General features: G+C 36.0%; 1 protein-coding gene and 1 pseudogene across 2 annotated transcripts in view; both read left to right on the forward strand.

Annotated features, from left to right (window-relative positions):
- Positions 1-395: 395 nt before the first annotated feature.
- LOC121234342 (probable cinnamyl alcohol dehydrogenase 1) overlaps positions 396-20010 on the forward strand; it is a 34038-nt gene continuing 14423 nt past the window's right edge. The window contains exon 1 of one of the 2 annotated variants that reach the window (XM_041130254.1): positions 396-506. The gene's annotated coding sequence lies outside the window, so the exon portion shown is untranslated. The remainder of the gene's footprint in view (positions 507-20010) is intronic. The other variant, XM_041130255.1, reaches the window with a different exon arrangement.
- On the forward strand, positions 783-3120 carry LOC121234343 (annotated as a pseudogene).

Genomic DNA, 20010 nt, shown 5'->3' on the forward strand with positions numbered 1-20010 from the left:
TATTATTTATAAATTATCTTATTTTTATTTATAATTTTTTTTTATCTCATTTCATTGTATAATCATACGCGTAAAAAATTCAATGCAGCACCACCAACATCCAACTCAGTGCTCAAAAGGTGATTTTACCTGATTTTAAAGAATTTTATTATTTACAAGTAAGTTTGCATACTAATCTGTGTATTAATATTGTTGCCTTCATATTTTAAATTTAAATGAATATTATTTTTAATAAAATTTACTTTCTGACTAATCATATTGAATAGATATACGTATTAATACGTAAAATCGTTTAAAATTAAATTTTTTCCATTTTAAAAGACAACTGAAATGAAAAGGCCACCAAACCGATTAATAAATCCAGGTCCACGCACTATTACTATCCATCTATAAAAGGAGGAGATTGGGAAGTGAGATTCACCGCGTTGCCTTGCTTATCGGAGAGTTGGGAGTGCACGTATCTCTAAACTCACCAGTCTCAAAGTGTTTTTCCTCCATCAATCCCAGTAAGCCTGTATTTTCTCATGTACGTACTACATATTTATTAAGAATATATATATATATATATATATATATATATATATATATATATATATATATAGTGTAGGATATAGTAGTGATGATTAAAATTTTTTTTTGAAAGTTATCAAATATTTTATATTATTTTATTATTATTCACAAAAATTAACTGTACAGCTTAGAAGTGGGCTTTCCCCAGTTATTTTTTCTTTGGACAAAACTACATGATGATGATTGATTGTTTTGTGCAGAAACAGTCAACAATGAGCTCCTCGTGTGAAAATGCTGACTGCCTTGCATGGGCAGCAAGAGATGAATGGATTTTTATCACCATACAAGTTCAGCCGCAGGTATATTTAGGGCTTGTTTGGGGTAGAAGTCTTAAAAAATGTACCTAAATAAAAAATAGTTTAAAAAGTTCTTTAATAAAAAAAATAAATTATTTAATTATTACATATTAAATTAATTAGTAATTAATACGTTTTTCTTGATTTTGTGCTGTTTTGGATGATGATATTCCAACTCAGGGCTCTTGGAAGTGACGATGTTTCGATAAGAATTACACACTGTGGAGTTTGTTATGCTGATGTAATTTGGACAAGGAATGGACATGGGGATTCGAAGTATCCTTTAGTGCCTGGGTAAGTACTGGACTAATTCATGTATACCATGAGTACGTAGTCTTAGGTTTCCTTGAACTAATGTATCTGTAATTGCATGCACACCAGACATGAGATTGTTGGAATTGTGAAAGAGGTCGGTTCCAATGTTCACCGCTTCAAAGTTGGTGACCATATTGGAGTAGGAACCTATGTCAACTCATGCAGGGATTGTGAGTATTGTAATGATGGAGACGAAATTTATTGTGCAAAAGGAATGGCATTCACTTTTAACGGTGTGGATGCGGATGGTACTATTACAAAAGGAGGATTTTCAAGTTATATTGTTGTGCATGAAAGGTAAGCTGCGTCTCTGATGCTATTTATAACTTGCCAATGTATATGACATTTGTTTCATGGTGATGTTGCTTGGAGCAGCTTGTTAATGTTGGTGACATAAGGCTTAAGCTGGCTTCCCATGGATCTATGCCATTGTCAGAATCGCCAATGGCTGGACATAAGTTATATATAGAGGGTTATGAACATTTTCTTTATCAAGTAGCTAGGTCTGTCTGCTCAACATCAATATATATAGATCTGCTTGCTTGTGATTGTGTTTTTAGAGCTCGCATGCTTCTGGGAAGTGGATGCAATTTTCATTGCTGACTTTCTTTTGACAAGTTACCGTGATTTTGACCTATTAGCTAGATTAGCACTCGAGGAATTTGTCAAGGTTTTACCACAATTAATTACGGATATCAATTAATTTTGGTGTTGGAATACAGGTACTGCTTCAGCATACCTGACGAATATCCATTGGCTTCAGCAGCTCCTTTGCTTTGTGCTGGAATTACTGTGTATGCTCCCATGGTGCGCCACAAGATGAACCTGCAACCTGGTAAATCGTTAGGAGTGATTGGGCTTGGAGGTCTTGGTCACATGGCCGTGGAGTTTGGTAAGGCTTTTGGGTTGAATGTGACAGTTTTCAGCACTAGCTTATCCAAAAAGGAGGAATCCCTGAGTTTGCTTGGTGCCGACGGATTTGTGCTCTCATCTGACCAAGAGCAGATGAAGGTCTAATTAGATAACTTTGTTGTAAAGCTAGCTTATGTTGTGCTGTTCACATTAGCGATTTCGAAATCGATGACATATCCTGATTGTTGCTGGATTGATGTTTGCAGGCCCTGGATAAGTCCTTTGACTTTATAATTGACACAGCATCTGGTGATCACCCATTTGACCCATACATGGCGCTTCTGAAGACTGCTGGTGTTCTCGTTCTCGTGGGGTTCCCAAGTGAAGTCAAATTCAATCCTGGAAACCTAAATATGGGTATTTGTAGAAGTTTTATGAAATTTAAGTAACCCTTTTACTTTGTTTGGACATTTAGAGTATATCTCATAATTGTTTGTGAATAACAGTGAAATTGTTTGAGTTAAAATATTTTATTAGATTTTAGAAAAGGATAATAAAAGTTGAATAAAAATTATATTATAAAGTTAAAAAAATGTGTTTGAATATTATTCTTATTTTGAATTTTTAAAAAATTGTATTAATTTTTTAAAAAAATTTTATAAAAATTGTAATGATTAGATAAAAAATTAAAGATTTGAAATTAAAAAATATTTTATATTTGAGTTATAAGGTCGCATCAGCCATAAAAAAAATGATTGGTTTGACTGCCTGTCGTGTTAGGGGATTTCATGCAGGGTGTTATACTTAAAAAGTGCTGCAAGTAGGACTTTTGGAGTTCTTAACATGTGTAAGGTACTGCCTGAATTGAACGTACGTTTGGCAGGAATGAAAACTGTTTCTGGTAGCATAGCAGGCGGTACAAAAGTGACGCAGGAAATGCTAGACTTCTGTGCTGCTCATAAAGTTTACTCAAAGATAGAAGTTATTCCAATTGAGTATGCAAATGAAGCTCTCGAGAGGCTAATAAAGAGAGATGTGAAGTACCGGTTTGTGATTGATATCGAGAAATCTCTGAAATGAACTGCTGCGCGCAGATCAAGAAATGGGGAGTTCCTGTTCTTTCTTCTCAATGCATGCGTGTATTCGTGGTTTTGTGCATGTTGAATAATGTATTTGATCACTTGTTGCAACTCAAAAGCGCACAGTGGTTGGGTTTGATTAGGTTTCTAGGAATTTAGTACTCGTATTAAAAGGCATCTGGTTTTGGCCTTCAAGTAGGTATCATTCTGTTAAATTGCGCGGTAGTACTCCACCTTCATGAATGCATGCTCTGATCAATAAAATGCACGCCATCTATCTATAATTTAAAAAACTACTGTCACTTAATTTTTAATCTAATTCGATTTGTTGCAGTAAATAGATAATTATGTTTGCAAGTCACATTAGTAAAGATTCAGGGTGCGTTTAGATGTTGAAGTGAGTTGAGTTGAGTTGAGTTGATAAAATATTATTAGAATATTATTTATTATTATTATTATTGTTTTGAGATTTGAAAAAATTGAATTGTTTATTATATTTTGTGTTGAGATTTAAAAAAATTATAATGATGAATTGATATGAGTTGATATGAGTTATGTTTCCAAACCAAGCCTCACTCTCGAGATTACTAGCCATTTTGCAATATGACAACTAAACTATTGATTTTTTTGTCTTCTTAATTCAAAAATTAAGTTTCAATGTGCACTGTACAACTTCTGTATTTAAGGTATAAAATGGTCAAGTTATACTCAATTACTTATTTTTAGTTAGTATGAAATGATAGCTAGAAATCCATACGCAAATGAAGCTCTAGCTCGTGAGGCTGATGAAGAGAGATGTGAAGTACTGATTAGTGATTGATCTTGGGTTATCATTATATTGTTGCAATACGAGGCTGGTATTCCGATAAATTTCAAATCCCTTATCATGATGTATACCCCTATGAATCGAGACAAGCTGTAATTAGATTTCTACTCGGTCAAAAGACTTATACCAAATCATGAGTCTTGTTACTTGTAATATCTCAAGTGTAATTATCCAAGTAATATCATTAATATAGCATGCCAATGACGTTATACGAAAAAAACATTTCTTAAGATACAAATAACGCGGGTGAAGGTTTTTTTGGACTAGATGGCATAGGGCCTGGTTTCTAAATTGGAGAACTAGGTTAAACTCCAACCTTCTATGTCAAAAGAATAACACGGCATATATATATATATATATAAATATATATATTCTATGATAAAAAGCGTCTATCGGGTATAAACAGTGATGAACAATATTAATTTTGTTCTCTTCCATTTTATGCATTTTCATATGATCTTTTTTAAATTTTTAAATAAAATTCTATTGGGTTATAAATCATTGTGTAAATATAATATTTATTTTTGGCTTACCTTGGAACCACTATATATAATTCAAAAAAAAAAAAACATAAAATTTTATGCTAATTGAATATCAGACTTCCACATCAAACGTGTATTAATATGTTAATAAACAAGCTTATAACTAAAAATAGCGAAAGATGAAATTTTCGCCGAAATTTATAATTTTTTATCTTGCGCGCAACAATATTTCGCTTTCAAATAAAAATAAGATCTTGATTGCTTTGGACATAGAGTATAATGCATATAATAAATGATATTTTTTATAGGATGTAAGAGTGTTTTTCATAGAATATACGGTATAGAGTAGTGAATGATGACTAATGAGAAGAATTTTTCCACGATGAGAGAATTGGTCTTGATCTTAGGGAATGAAAACAAGAAAAATCCGGTATGTAACCTGCATCATAATCTATAAAGGGTGGTTATCCATGAATTTGAATACTGCCATTCATAATCAATCATCTTCAATGGGGCCATAGATCAAAACCATGCATTACGTTAATGGAAAGGATAAGCCATTAATTATTTCTACTTTTAGAAATGATCTCACTTAAAATTTCTTTTCATGGTAGTTCACTACAACAGAATGTGTGTTTTGTGACAGATGAAACTGTCACAAAAAAATGGCAAACCGTCACTAAACATATTTGGTGACGGTTTGAAACCGTCACCATGACCGTCACCTAAAGTGCGTCACAAAAAATATTTTTAGTGACAGTTGGAAGTGTTCCGTTCAGTACAACGTTCGAACGTTCCTTTTTTGTGACTGTTATAAACTGTCACAGAAAATCACGTTCGGACGTAAAATCAAACGTTAGGACGTTATACCCGACCGATTGGCGTTCGAATGAGAGAATTTGACATTCGTTGGATATCGTTCGAACGTATCATATTTACGTTCGAATGTTAATGCGTCCGAACGTTAATTACAATAAACGTTTGAATATTTGTTCGAACGTAAACGTAAATGTTCAAACGTAGCGCGTTTAATGTTCGGACGTTATTTCGAATGTAAACGAAGGAGCGTCCGAATGCAAGTTCTTTGTTCGAACGTTAGTTGCTTTACCGTTCGAATGGTTTGTTCGTTTTAGCGTGAGTACGTTCCAACGTATAGTTTAACGTTCGAACGATTCAATTGTATTTACGTTCGAACGTTTGTTACAGTGTGAACCAACGTTCGAACGATTTTTATTTACATTCGAACGTACAGATCAGAAATACTAATTTCATAAAATTTAAAAACATAATATCAATTGTATCATATTACATACCCAATTAACAAGTAACAATGTCTTATAAAAGCACAAAATTAGATATTAAAACTAGTCAGAAATATTGATAAAATTTATTTCTTCTTTTTCCCTCGCCCACGGGGATTCTGTTGCGACGACATAACACGCTCCATTTGCACCATCATCTCCTGTTGCACTTGCTCTTGCACTTCACTGCGTATTCTTTCCTCCTGGTCTCTCTGTTGGTCCTGCAAACGCGTCTCTAAATAAGACTGTCGTTTTAAGAGAGACTCTAACTCTTGCTGTCTCGACCTCATATACTCATTCTCACGCCGTACAACTTCTAAATCTACCGTAAGATTATTAATTTGTGAAGCTGATGAGGTTGAGGAGGATGAACATTTATGCTTGATAGATCGTCCCAAACCTCTTGCCATACTAGACTGTGGCCCGAGCACTTGCGTGAATATGTCTATGTCACTAGGAGAGGATTCCTCAAAAGCCAACTGCATTTCCAACATTTTGCTCTGCAATTTAAAAGGTAATGATCGTAAATAATTAGTAACGTATTAAAAGAAATAGAAATAAGAAATAAACTATTAAAATGTTATATAAATAATTTATTTAACAAAATTAACACTGCTTACATAATTATCTGCAGCGACAGGATCCATCCACTCACTATGCTCATTAGTGTGAGCAGCAGCATAGACATGAATGAGGGAAAAGTTTTCAGGATCATCACGTTTCTAACAAAGCGACAATATTAGAAATTTTAAAAAGATAATGTTAGTACTTATCAGAAAGAATATCAGGAAAATAAATGAATTCTATAATTTTTTAATTACCATTTTTTCAGCAAGACGGTGGAATGACCTTGAACCGGCATGATGGTGGACAGTCAGAATGGATCTATTCTATGCATTTGTAGAACTCAAGTGCTACAAAATATATTAAACATATTAATTGTAATATGTATACATATAATATATAAAACGAATATGAATGTAAATAATTAAAAGATATAAATGTAAAATACCTGATAATCTGGAGATGCGAAAAGATCACAACACTTTCTCCAATCATCTAACTTCATTTGCTGAAAAGGAGACTGCGCAGCCTCTTCCAACGTCTCAAACTTCTTGAAGTGGTCATGACATCGTCCTTTGTGACGTCGGAATAGTGTAGCCATCAACTCATTCACGGTTCTCAAATCCTCGCTACGGCCAAAGTCGAGGTCGAATTCATCCTAACAAGGGAATCAGGTCAAAAATATAATATATTAATCTAGGTGAAAAAAATGTACTGAAAAGTAAACTCACCAGCACACGACTTCGAATGTGCTCTTTAATCTTATTCGAAACATCTCGCCATGAGCGCAAATAAAATGGAGCATAAGCTCGAACTACTGTGCCAATAGAGGAGGAAAGCGCTGCTGCACTATCATCCAATCCTCCAGTGGAATTATCAGGAATTGTGATCTTCAGTTTACCGTGTCTTGCCTCTATATTTTCTACGCCTTCCGTCCTAAGTTTGTCCATGTGGTCACTGTTATAACATGTTGCAAAAGAAGTATATTTTGAGCACAACAATTCTAATTAATTTAAAGAAAACTATAATTATTCAAAGAAATGAAATGACATACCTAAGATAATCATCAATCTCTCGGCAGTTATTTAGCACATACCACCGAACTTTACCCAACTCTCCATCAATTAAATCGTAACCTGTTTGTGCACCCAAGGGTCGTACATTCTAGGAAAACACTGATAGCTCACAAGAAGGCGGAGTAGCAAGATCAGCATTTCGCTCTTGACGATTAAATCGTGTCTCAACACCACGAAGATATAGAGAGCAAAATGTTAACCATTCATCGTGTATATAGGCCTCTGCTATTGAACCCTCAGCTTTGGCTTTATTCCCAACAGTGCGCTTCAATCGACCCAAATATCTTTCAACTGGATACATCCAACGAAACTGCACCGGTCCACCCAGAAGTATCTCTTGCGGTAAATGTATTGCTAAATGGACCATGACATCAAAAAATGATGGTGGAAAGATCTGCTCGAATTTACATAGTATAGTAGCAATGTCTTCTTCCAATTTCGACAACACATCTCGATTTACTACCCGAGCGCACAAATCCTTGAAAAACATACATAGTTCAGATATGGCGACACGTACATTAGATGTCAGCTTCTCACGAATTCCCACAAGTAATAACTTCTGCAAAAATACGTGACAATCATGACTTTTCAATCCACTGATTTTCCAATCATCAGGACTCACGCATCTACCAATATTTGAAGCATAACTATCTAGCAACTTCACACCTTGCAACCATTTGCAGAAATCCATCCTCTCCTCCCTCGTCATCGTAAAACATGCATGCGGCATGACCACCCTGTTGCCTTCCACCCGCAAATGCAGATTATGTTTAATTCTCATTCTCTCAAGATCTTTTCTCGTCTTGATCGTGTCTTTCATCTTTTTGTTAATACTCATCAATGTACCTAATATATTATCACAAATATTCTTCTCTATGTGCATTACATCCAAACTATGTCGCAACTTGTATGACGACCAATACGACAAGTAAAAAAAAATACTACGCTTTGTTCAATTTAATTCTGGTACGGCTCGTTTTCTCTTGTTCTTTTCCCGACCTTTGCCAAAATTGTTCGCTCTAACATGTTGCAGCTGTTCCACTATCTCTTCTCCAGACAACTCTTTTGGTGCAATCTTATCCTCTACTCTCCCATCAAACTTGGCACATTCTCTTCTCCATGCATGATTTGCTGGTAAATAACGTCGATGACCCATGAAACACAACTTCTGAGAAAATTTTAGCCACTCACTAGCAGTTTCTTTATTACACGTCGGACACGCTAACTTCCCTTTCGTACTCCAGCCGGAAAGATTCCCATACGCCGAAAAATCATTTATGGTCCACATTACCGCAGCATGCATCTGAAAATATGTCGACTTAGATGCATCATAAGTTCTAACCCCTGTTTCCCATAACTCTTTCAGCTCTTCAATCAACGGCTGCATGAATACGTCAATATCATTCCCAGGTGATCTAGGGCCAGGGATGAGTAAAGTTAACAAAAAGTTTGGCGCCTTCATGCACCTCCATGGTGGAAGATTGTACGGAATCAATACCACGGGCCAAGTGCTATAACTTGTACTCATATTCCCAAAAGGGTTGAATCCATCGGTTGTGAGTCATAGGCGCACATTCCGAGCTTCTAACCTGAACTCTGGATACTGATTATCGAAAGACTGCCACGCAAGTGAATCAGTTGGATGCCTCATATACCCGTCATTCTTAACTCTTTTCTCCTCGTGCCACCTTATATCATGAGCTGTTTTCTTACACATATATAGTCTTTGCAACCTAGGTTTCAAGGAAAAATACCGCAACACCTTAACCGGCACGTTTTTCTTACCTTTCCACCTCGACTCTCCACATACAGGACATGCTTGTTTCTCCTCGTTCTCCTTCCAGAACAATATACAATCATTCTTGCATGCATGTATGGACTTGTACTCAAATCCTAATCCCTTTCTCAACTGTTTCGCTTCATAAAAGTTCTTGGGCAATGCAGACCCTTCGAGAAGCACCTCGTTAAATAAGTCTAATACCATGTTTATTGCTTTCGTCAACATCCCACACAATGATTTAATGTGAAGCAACCACACAATAAACGACATTTTGGAATGTTTTGTACAACCTGGGTAAAGCTCGCGCTTTGCATCTTCCCACAGTGAAGGAAAATTTTCACAATCAATCCCTGATCCACCACTTGAGGCATTGTCGTTAACCTCATCGATAAACATCCCAGCTCCAATGTCACCCAACATCTCCTCTATCTCATCATGCTCATAATCATCATGCATGTGCCGCAAATAATTGTGATGATCGACCAATATATCTGCTGACCCTTCATACGGCTCACCATGCATTACCCATCGCGTATACCCCAGATCCATACCGTTCACAAATATATGACGCTCTACTTCATCCAATCCTATTGCACACAAATTTTTACACCCTCGACATGGACACTTAATGTAACCACGACTATCAGCAGAGGCCCGTGCAAAATCAATGAAAGTTCTTACTCCACATGCATAGGGTACGTAATCCTTTCCAAGTCTATCGTCCAGACGCATCCAATTTTTGTCCATTTCTAAAAATATCTATATATTAATAACACGTACATTGAAAATTCACATACATCTCATGCTCCAATTCTCATTACTTTTTTGATAAGGTAGTTGGTCCTATCCCATTCGAGATTATATTCTCTATATTGCACAAATCTCGTCACTATACTAATTTCCACGTTAGTAGAAATTTCGGCAGCACCTCCCCATAATTCTCCAAGTATACATGTTCAAATATCGGGATTGTGACCCTACGAACAGTAGAAGAAGACACTGAAACTTCATATTAAACGTGGAAAGTAGCGAGTAACAAAAATGTGCAATATAGATAATATAATCTCAAACTGTCCACACTGGACAATTCAGGAATCAACGGACACATAAATGTACACTGATTCCCAAACGGGTCTAAGGGTGTTTATGCAATGTCACACGCATCTAGCAAAAAATCATACAACAATATCTCCATGTTGTTTAAATTAACAATGTCACCTTCAAGTAGTGTTATACTGTTAAACTAAAGAAGGATGGAAGATTATGTGACCCTACGTTTCGTGTCTTGTACACAACGAGGGAGAATGATCTTGAAGAAATGTTTAAATTTTAGTCTAATTACTTAACCGTTACAAACTGTTCGACCTTGGCAACTCTCAAGGCCGAAGAGACTATGACAGTCAAGCAATTAGACTAAAATTTAGAGATTATAATTGTTATATATAAGTTTAAAGGTTATTATATAATTTTAAATATTATCATTCCACAATTATAATCTTAATTGTTATACTTAATTGAGTGAGTTATTTACTTATATAGACAATAAGTATATAACTTTTATATAAGAATCTATTTGATCCTTATTTTCTTTCTCTTATGTTTATAATAAATAAGTATATTTACATATTCAAACTCTACTTATTTAGTAGGTTCAAGACTTTTTTATTGAAGAGTATTTTAAAGGTTATATTATAATTTTAATTATTATCATTCTTAAAATATAATTTTAATTGTTATACTTAAATTGTAAAAGAAGTATAATATAATTTTAAATATTATAATTCTTAAAGAGTTACTTTTATTTGTTATTACTTAATTTCAAATATTATTATAAATATTTAATTATCATACTTAAATTTCAATGGTTATACAATAATTTTAATTATTATAATTCTTAAAGAGTTACTTTTATTTGTTATTACTTAATTTGAAATATTATTATCACAATTTTTCAAATCCATATCACAACATATTCACAATAACTCACAAACTATTTACAAACTATACAAATAAAAATAACAATATTTCAATTGTAAGCATAAAATAACATGCCACATGTATTAACAAAGCTTAAGGACAATATATTTGTAACAATGTAAACATATTCAAACGTCATTCACAAATAATAATTTAAATATTTAAAATCCATATCACAATATATTCACAATAACTCACAATATATTCACAAAATAACATGCCACATGTATTAACATATTTCTAAACTTGAGTAAGCAATAAACATGTATTAACAAAGCCTAATGACAATATATTTCTAATAATAAACACAATATTTCAAATTCATATCACAACATATTTACAATAACTCACAAACTATTTACAAACTATACAAACAATAATCACAATATTTCAAGAGTAAGCATAAAATCACAACAACATATTGATAAAGTTTAGAAATATACCTAACACTCACAATATCCTCTTACAAATCAAAATCTTCCAACTTTCCAAAACAAGCAATCATTCAAAAAAATACAACACTAACTTATTAGAAATATTCTATAACAAAAACACATTCTATAAATATCATAAAATTCAAATAAAAACAAGAAATAAAAATTTTTTCTTACCAAAACTCAACTCTCTCTCACTCTCTAACTCAACTCTCTCTCACTCTAACCCTCTCTCTCTCTCTCTCTCTCTCCTGCAGGACCCTCTCTCTCTGTTGCGTGCACGGGAGAAGAAGAAATGATCTGCTTCCTCCCGTGCGCGTATTGATTAAGTTCTAAAATTATTAGTTTAAACGTTTGAACGTTTAAGTTGTACATCCAAACGTTATATTCTAAAATTATTCCCACCCAGAACGTTCGGACGTTTACAGTACACGTTCGAATGTACCCTTCTTATGATATAACATAAAATCTAGCGGGAAAATTCCCGCACTTTCCTCATATATGTTCGAATGTATCACAATTTTTCGTTCGAACGTTCGTAGATTTACAGATGAACGTTCAAACATTTAACTTAAACGTCCGAACGTACATTTCATCAAAGTGTTACCATATTTGAGCGGAAAATTTCCCGCACTAATTTAACTAACGTTCGAACGTTAACAGATTTGGTGTTCAGATGTACATAATTTTCTGGTGATTTTCATCAAATAATGTTCGAACGTATAGTATAAACGTCCGAACGTCTGAAAAATCACACAGATACCTTAATCGAGCGGTAAATTTCCCGCCTCTTAGTTTAACGTTCGAACGTTAACTTGAAACGTTCGAACGTACGATTCCTACTATACTAACTTATAATATAATATATATACTACATTTTATATATCTATAATTATATACTACATTGTATCGTATGATAGCATAATACTTTAAATGAGAACATAAATGTAACTAATATATAAACTATACCATATATATAAATCAATAATATATATTAAATTGTTACTTATTAAATTCTTTATTATATACTAACTTATACTATAATATATATACTACATTTTATATATTTATAACTATATACTACATTGTATAGTATGATAGCATAATATTTTAAATGAGAACATAAATGTATATAATATATAAACTATACCATATATATAAATCAATAATATATATTAAATTGTTACTTATTAAATTCTTTATTATATACTAACTTATACTATAATATATATACTACATTTTATATATCTATAACTATATACTACATTTAATAGTATGATAGCATAATACTTTAAATGAGAACATAAATGTAACTAATATATAAACTATACCATATATATAAATCAATAATATATATTAAATTGTTACTTATTAAATTCTTTATTATATACTAACTTATACTATAATATATATACTACATTTTATATATCTATAAACTATATACTACATTGTATAGTATGATAGCATAATACTTTAAATGAGAATATTAATGTATATAATATATAAATTATACCATATATATAAATCAATAATATATATTAAATTGTTACTTATTAAATTCTTTATTATATACTAACTTATACTATAATATATATACTACATTTTATATATCTATAACTATATACTATATTGTATAGTATGATAGAATAATACTTTAAATGAGAACATAAATGTAACTAATATATAAACTATACCATATATATAAATCAATAATATATATTAAATTGTTACTTATTAAATTCTTTATTATATACTAACTTATACTATAATATATATACTACATTTTATATATCTATAACTATATACTATATTGTATAGTATGATAGAATAATACTTTAAATGAGAACATAAATGTATATAATATATAAACTATACCATATATATAAATCAATAATATATATTAAATTGTTACTTATTAATTCATCAATAAACACTATAAACTCATAAACTATTCACAAAATTCACAAACAATAATCACAATTATTTCAAGAGTAAGCATAAAATCACAACATGTATAAACATATTGCTAAACTTTAGAAATATAACAAGCACTCACAAAAAAACCAATAATCTAATTGTCAATAATATTATATAACATCCTAATATATAACATAAACATTTATAATATAATATATTATAGATAAAATTTTGGAAATTAAATTGAAAAACGTTCGAACGTAATAATAAGTACGTTTGAACGTTCTGTGTATATAAGGCCAAAACCGAACGTCGAAACGACATTTCCAAAACGTATCCATCGTCTACTCCGTTGCACGCCGCCACGCCTCCGTCACCGCTGCCGTCAACTCCGCCACAACCGTCACTAAAAGTTAGGCATTCATCTTTTATTCAAATAACATGTATTTTATTGAGATTTGGATTGAGATTTGGATTGAGTTTTGTTTAAAACAGGATAAATGGTTACCGGATTTTCAACTTCATTTTCCGGCCACCACGACCAGTCATTGACCGAATAGTCACCGTAGAAATGTTTCTTGAAGTGTATACTTCATTTCCACGGTGACATTTCGGAATTTAGAACCTTGTAGAGAAATTTTTGAGATTTCAATAATGGCTGAGTCGACTCAGCCATTCTGCGTCAAAACATTCGAACGTTTCACCAAGACATTCGAACGTACGACGTTTAAATTACAGAGCCGTTACGGCTTCCACGTTCGAACGTTAATTGTCTTACATTCGGACGTCATATTCATCAATTTTTGGTCTAAACGTTTAATGTCTACTTTAGGACGTACTACTTTTTAAATATTATTAAACGACATACGTTCGAACGTGAATATTTTACTTTCGCACGTAAATCACATACGGTCGGACGTTTAATTATAACATCCGAACGTAGTGATTTTCTACATTATTCATACTTCGACGTTCGGACGTTCATATTTACGTTCACACGTAAAACAAATACGTTCGAATGTATTTGTTTTAACGTCCGGACGTACGTCAGCCAATATTTATTTATTGCTTATGTTCGAACGTACATTTTTACATTTGAACGTATTTGTTTTACGTTCGAACGTAAATTTATTTACATTATTTTACGTACGAACGTATAAATAAACGTCCGAACGTTACTGCAGAGCAGCTTAAAATTAATACAAAAAAATGTATTATTGTAAATAATTTTGTTTCCTTTTCTATTTTCAGGATATGGCTCTTCCACTGCATACTAGGAAACGAGGGAGGGAAGGAGCCACGTCGGACACTGCCCTTATCGGAGCTCGTACTGTTATGGTAGAGCGAGAGGTCTTAATTAATGAGTTCGACGAACTCTGTTGGCAGCAGACGAACCTGAGAGATGTTTTCCTTAGTAGAGGTTGGGAAAATATCTGCACATTGAGGGGGAATGTATACCCCTCAATGGTTCAAGAATTCTATATGGGATGTGTGACATGCCTCAGGATGCATCCTCTCACACCGTGACTGTACGCGGTGTTTCCATTGAGGTATCAGCAGAAGTCATCGGCGAGCACCTCGGGATTCGTCGAGGAGTTGAGACATTTGCACACTCGACACCCCGTGAGGATGTAGGCACTTCTACATCATCTACTGGTCACCTATTTGAGCCAGCATCAGCCAGAGATGCAGGCCAGTCAGAGGCTGAGGATACTGGCGTCGAGGCTCGGGATGATGACCGAGACGAGGATTTCTACATCCTCACCGGGAGGGACCGCATGCAGATCGAGCGGAAGAACGCCTTCAACCAGAACCATCTGCTGTATTTCTTCCGTATGTTGCACCTTATTGTTGCAACAAATGTCGATCCTGTGGCTCATAAAACTACATTTAGTCGGCTTCGGGCACAATTTTTGATACGAGTGGCACGTGGAGATCCTATAGATTTGCCATTGCACATCTTTGAGAGGATTCGTTACGAGGCGAGCATCGTCTCCACAGATAATCTCCCATATGGTGTCCTAATCAGCCGACTATTACTTGCACGGGGAGTGCCGACCCAGCCAGAGGAGCGGGTCAAAGATCAAATGAGCTCCCTCGACATGACCACGCATCGACGTAGCATTAGACAGGCGAGGGGACGTCAGCCACCCCTGTAGAGGATCTAGTTCCTCCGATGCAGCCTGAGCTAGGTCATGTCGGGAGTAGTAGTCAGCATACGCCGAGTACATCTGCAGGAGATGTGCGGCCTGCTTGGGTTGATGTGGTCATCTCACAGCTGACTGCGCATATCGATCATAAGATCGATCGATCGCTCGAGGCTATATCGGCGTCTGTTGCCGAACTCACCCATCGTGTAACTATCCTCAACGACAAGGTTGATACCTTGACTGAGGAGGTACGGAGTTCGACTTTTGCGGATAACGTTATCATCTGACTGTTGTTTACTACATTCTATCAAATTTTGTATTTTATTTTTAATATTTGTAACGAAAAATATTATTGAATATTTCTATCGTTTTTTAATTTTAATTTTTAATCTTCTTTGATGTTATATTTGTAACGCCCCGTATTTCAGTGTATTTTTACTGAAGGATTATTTTTGATTGTTCAAAAATTTATCCTCTTATTTTAAAATTTGTTGAATTTTTAGTAAGTTTATTTCTATGATTTTAATTTGGTGAAAATTAATTTTATGTGCTTTCTAAATATTTATTTATTGTTATGCATTTAAATTGCTTTTAATATTTAAATTAATTACTGTGGGATTTAATTATTTCAATTTGACTTTACCATTACGTTTAAATTATTTTATTTAACTTGTGGTTTTAAAATCGTCTCCGTTGGATCTTTTTTGTGACCCAAGTTATGAGGATTGGACCTCATTTCTTTTCCTCCATTTTTTCTTTCCTTCCTTTTTCTTTTCTTTCTTTTCTTTTCTTCCTTATTTTCCTCTCCTTCCCGCGCGAGCTCTCTCTCTCCTCTCCTCCGCCCGTTTCCTTCGTCTCCTCCCAGCGCCGCCGTCGCGCCGCCGTGCGCGACACCGCCCAGCCGACCAGCTCCCCCTCCCTCCGGCGACCTCACCTCCCAAACCTCAGCCCCTACCTCGCCGCCGGTAGCCCACACGCCCCCCACGAAGCCGCGGGCCACCTTCACGCCAGCGCCGCCGTGAGCCGGCGGTGGCCCTCACCGCCCAGCCCATTAGCTTCCCCAGCCGCCGGCGACCTCACCCCACCAATCTCACCTCCATCCGTGCCGCCGTTAACCACCAGTAGCTCTTCGAAGCCGCGGCACTCCTTCCGCCGTTGCGCCGCCGTCGCACCACCATTGGCCACCATCTTCCTACCACTTCATCCCCGACCTCTTGGCAACCCATTGGACCCAACCCCACCTCCGATCCGTCACCGGTGAAGCTCCACCAACTACATTTCCGATTTGGGCATTTTGGTCTTCTACCGCCCATTCCGCCGCCACCCACGGCAAACCACCACCACCATTGGCTTCACCGACCTTCCTAGGCCCTACCCTATCAATCTTGGGTCTTCGTTTGTCCTCGTTGAAAGGTTGGTAAATGTGACCCACGGCCACAGTGTATTTTACACTGTGGTGTTGCTCAGAAATCACCGCTTGCAACTTCGAGATCCTCCGGAAATTATTATATTGCACTGTAAGTATTTTCCTTAAAGAACTTTCGTGATTTAAATATATTTTTGCACTAACGCATATTATCTGTGAATTGGGTTGTTTTGCCGGACTGAGTCCGAGGAGTTTCGGGGGTCGGATGGATTGTGGACGGAGTTGTGTTTGTTTGCATTGTGAATTGTGGTTGTTGGTTATGATTTGTTCACGTACATCGCATATTGCATGCATGATCATGTTTGTAAAGAAAACTGGGTTTTCGTGTATTGCATACATGTTTATGTATTTATTGGATTTGGATTTTCATGTGAGTAAAAGGAAAAGAGACTGTAGGGATGGTGGTAAGCAGGGATGGTGGTTGTGTCCCGCCTGTGATTCCCGCCTACAGTGCTCTGTTAAGTATTTATTGTGTGTAAAGGAACTGTAGGGATGGTGGTAAGCAGGGATGGTGGTAGAGTCCCGCCTGTGATTCCCGCCTACGGTGCACGCGTTAGGGATGGTGGTAAGCAGGGATGGTGGTTGTGTCCCGCCTGTGATTCCCGCCTACGGTGCACGCGGTAGGGATGGTGGTAAGCAGGGACGGTGGTAGAGTCCCGCCTGCGATTCCCGCCTACAGTGTCCGATAATTGGATTGTTTGTGTGAATCATTTTATGGGAAAATGTTTTACGGTTATTTTGGGCCAAATTGGGATTTTTGGCGTGTGTTGGAAATAATCATTTTTCTGGGAAAAAAAATGATATTTTATGGCTAAATGTATTTTGCTATATTGTTGGTCGCATTAATGTATTTTTATCCCGAGAGTTGTTTGGTTTATACTTACCTGTGGTACCATTTTATGGTATCGCAGATTTTGATGCAGATGGTGATGATGAGCCTTAGCTTGGCTCCGTTGGAGGAGTGATCTGGGATTGCTCCTGTTTAGTGAGTTATGTGTTTTTATCAGTTTATGTATTCACCTTTTGTATTATATTTGGGATGACTGTATAATTTTTTAAAGATAAATTGTTTTAAATATTTGTATTTAAATTCTGGTACTTAGTTGACTATCCGCTGCGTTATTATATTTGTACACTGTTGCATGTACACACACTGGCACTTCGTTGGGATGTGTGACCGTGTTGTCACCATCCTGGCGTCTCATTCCCTGTGTATTTATATAAGGGGGATTGGGGGCGCCACAGGTGGTATCAGAGCAGTTCGGCTCTGGGTAAAACCACATGTCCCATAGGTGTAGTACCAGAAAATTTTAAAATTTGATTTGAAATTGTTTTGTTGGGAGTACATTATTTTAATTTAATTTATTTATTTTAATTGTACGTTAATTGTTTGTTATTTATCTTATTTTTGTTATTTTAGTTTATTTAGTTATTTTATTATATGGCAGGCAATTTTTCTTGTTTTAATTATTTTCTTGTGTACTATTTCATTTGTTTTATTCCTTTTATCTTATGATATTTTATTTTGTTGGTTTTATTTTATTTTGTTTTATGTGATATGGTTGTATTTTAATTTATTTTACTATAATTATATTTTTTTAGTTTGTTTTAAGCTGATAGTGGGGTTAAGGGTTACGCTATGGCAGGAAAATGGTACGACCAAGAAGGCAAGCTAATGAGCCCGAGGATGAATTACCGAGGGGTGATGGAAATTATGCCATGGCGAGGGCGTTGAATAGGATGACGGAGTTTCTTCAGCAGAATTTTCGTCCACAGCAAGGAGAGCAGTTCAGGGCGATGCAGGCCGGGTGCACCTATGAGCGCTTCTTAGCGCATAGGACCCCTGCTTTTTCTGGTGAAGAGGATCCATTACGGGCTAGAAGGTGGATTCAAGATCTGGAAAGAACGTTTGAAGTCTGTGGATGCACTGAGGCCCAGAGGGTATTATATGGGAGTTATATGCTGCAAGGTGAAGCGGCGAATTGGTGGGAGACCAAGCGGTCACTTTTAGAGATGGAGTTGGGATCCTTGGCTGCTGTGTCTTGGCAGCGTTTTAAGAAAGAATTTGATGATCGATTCTTTCCTGTTTCGGTGAGACGGCAATTGGCTCGGGATTTCAATAATTTGGTTCAAGGAGACATGACTGTCGAGCAGTATGCAAGGAAATTTATGGAGCTTGGGCGATTTGCTCCTCACCTCATTGCTACGGAAGAGATGCGGGCTGAACGTTTCCAAGAAGGGTTGCGCCCTCAAATCCGCAGGCAGGTCGCATGCTTGGAAATCCAGAACTTTCAGAGGTTGGTCAATGTGGCCTCAATTGCTGAGCGAGAGCGAGGTGCTGTGGTAGATTCCCCTCCGGGTAAGAAGCGACTGAATGTTGATGGTGAAGGGAGCAGCTCCGGGTCGCCACAGAAGTTTGTGCAAAGGATCGGGGCCAGAGCGCAGGCAGCTTCCGGTATACGTATTGGGGGCCGAGCTCCAGTTTGTGGTAGATGTAATAGAGCCCACGAGGGCGAGTGTCGTCAGGGTTGGAACCAGTGCTTTGAGTGTGGTCAGACAGGACACTTTGCTCGTGAGTGCCCTAATTGGACCCAAGGAAATCAGGGTGGTCATCGCGGTGGTAGGACTAATCAGAGGCAACTAGTTCAGGCTCGGGTGTATGCAGTGACTCCTGGTAGTGCTAGCGACGAGATTCCAGGGACTCAGGACGCTGGAGTTACGGCAGGTATGAGTCTAATCTTACCTTTCGTAATGGATGCCATGTGTGGTTTATTCTTGGGTTTTGGAAAGTTATGCAAGTTGTATCCATGCCCGTTGGGTGTTGGAGGTTGTGTGATTTTCTTAAGAGTGTTCTGGTCGTATTTGGTATCCTGCTTTAGAGTGATGATTGGCCCTACAAATTTCGAGGACGAAATTTTATTTTAAGGGGGGGAGGATGTAACGCCCCGTATTTCAGTGTATTTTT

The sequence above is a fragment of the Juglans microcarpa x Juglans regia genome, chromosome 6D (genome assembly GCF_004785595.1).
Source record: "Juglans microcarpa x Juglans regia isolate MS1-56 chromosome 6D, Jm3101_v1.0, whole genome shotgun sequence".
Lineage (NCBI taxonomy): Eukaryota > Viridiplantae > Streptophyta > Magnoliopsida > Fagales > Juglandaceae > Juglans > Juglans microcarpa x Juglans regia.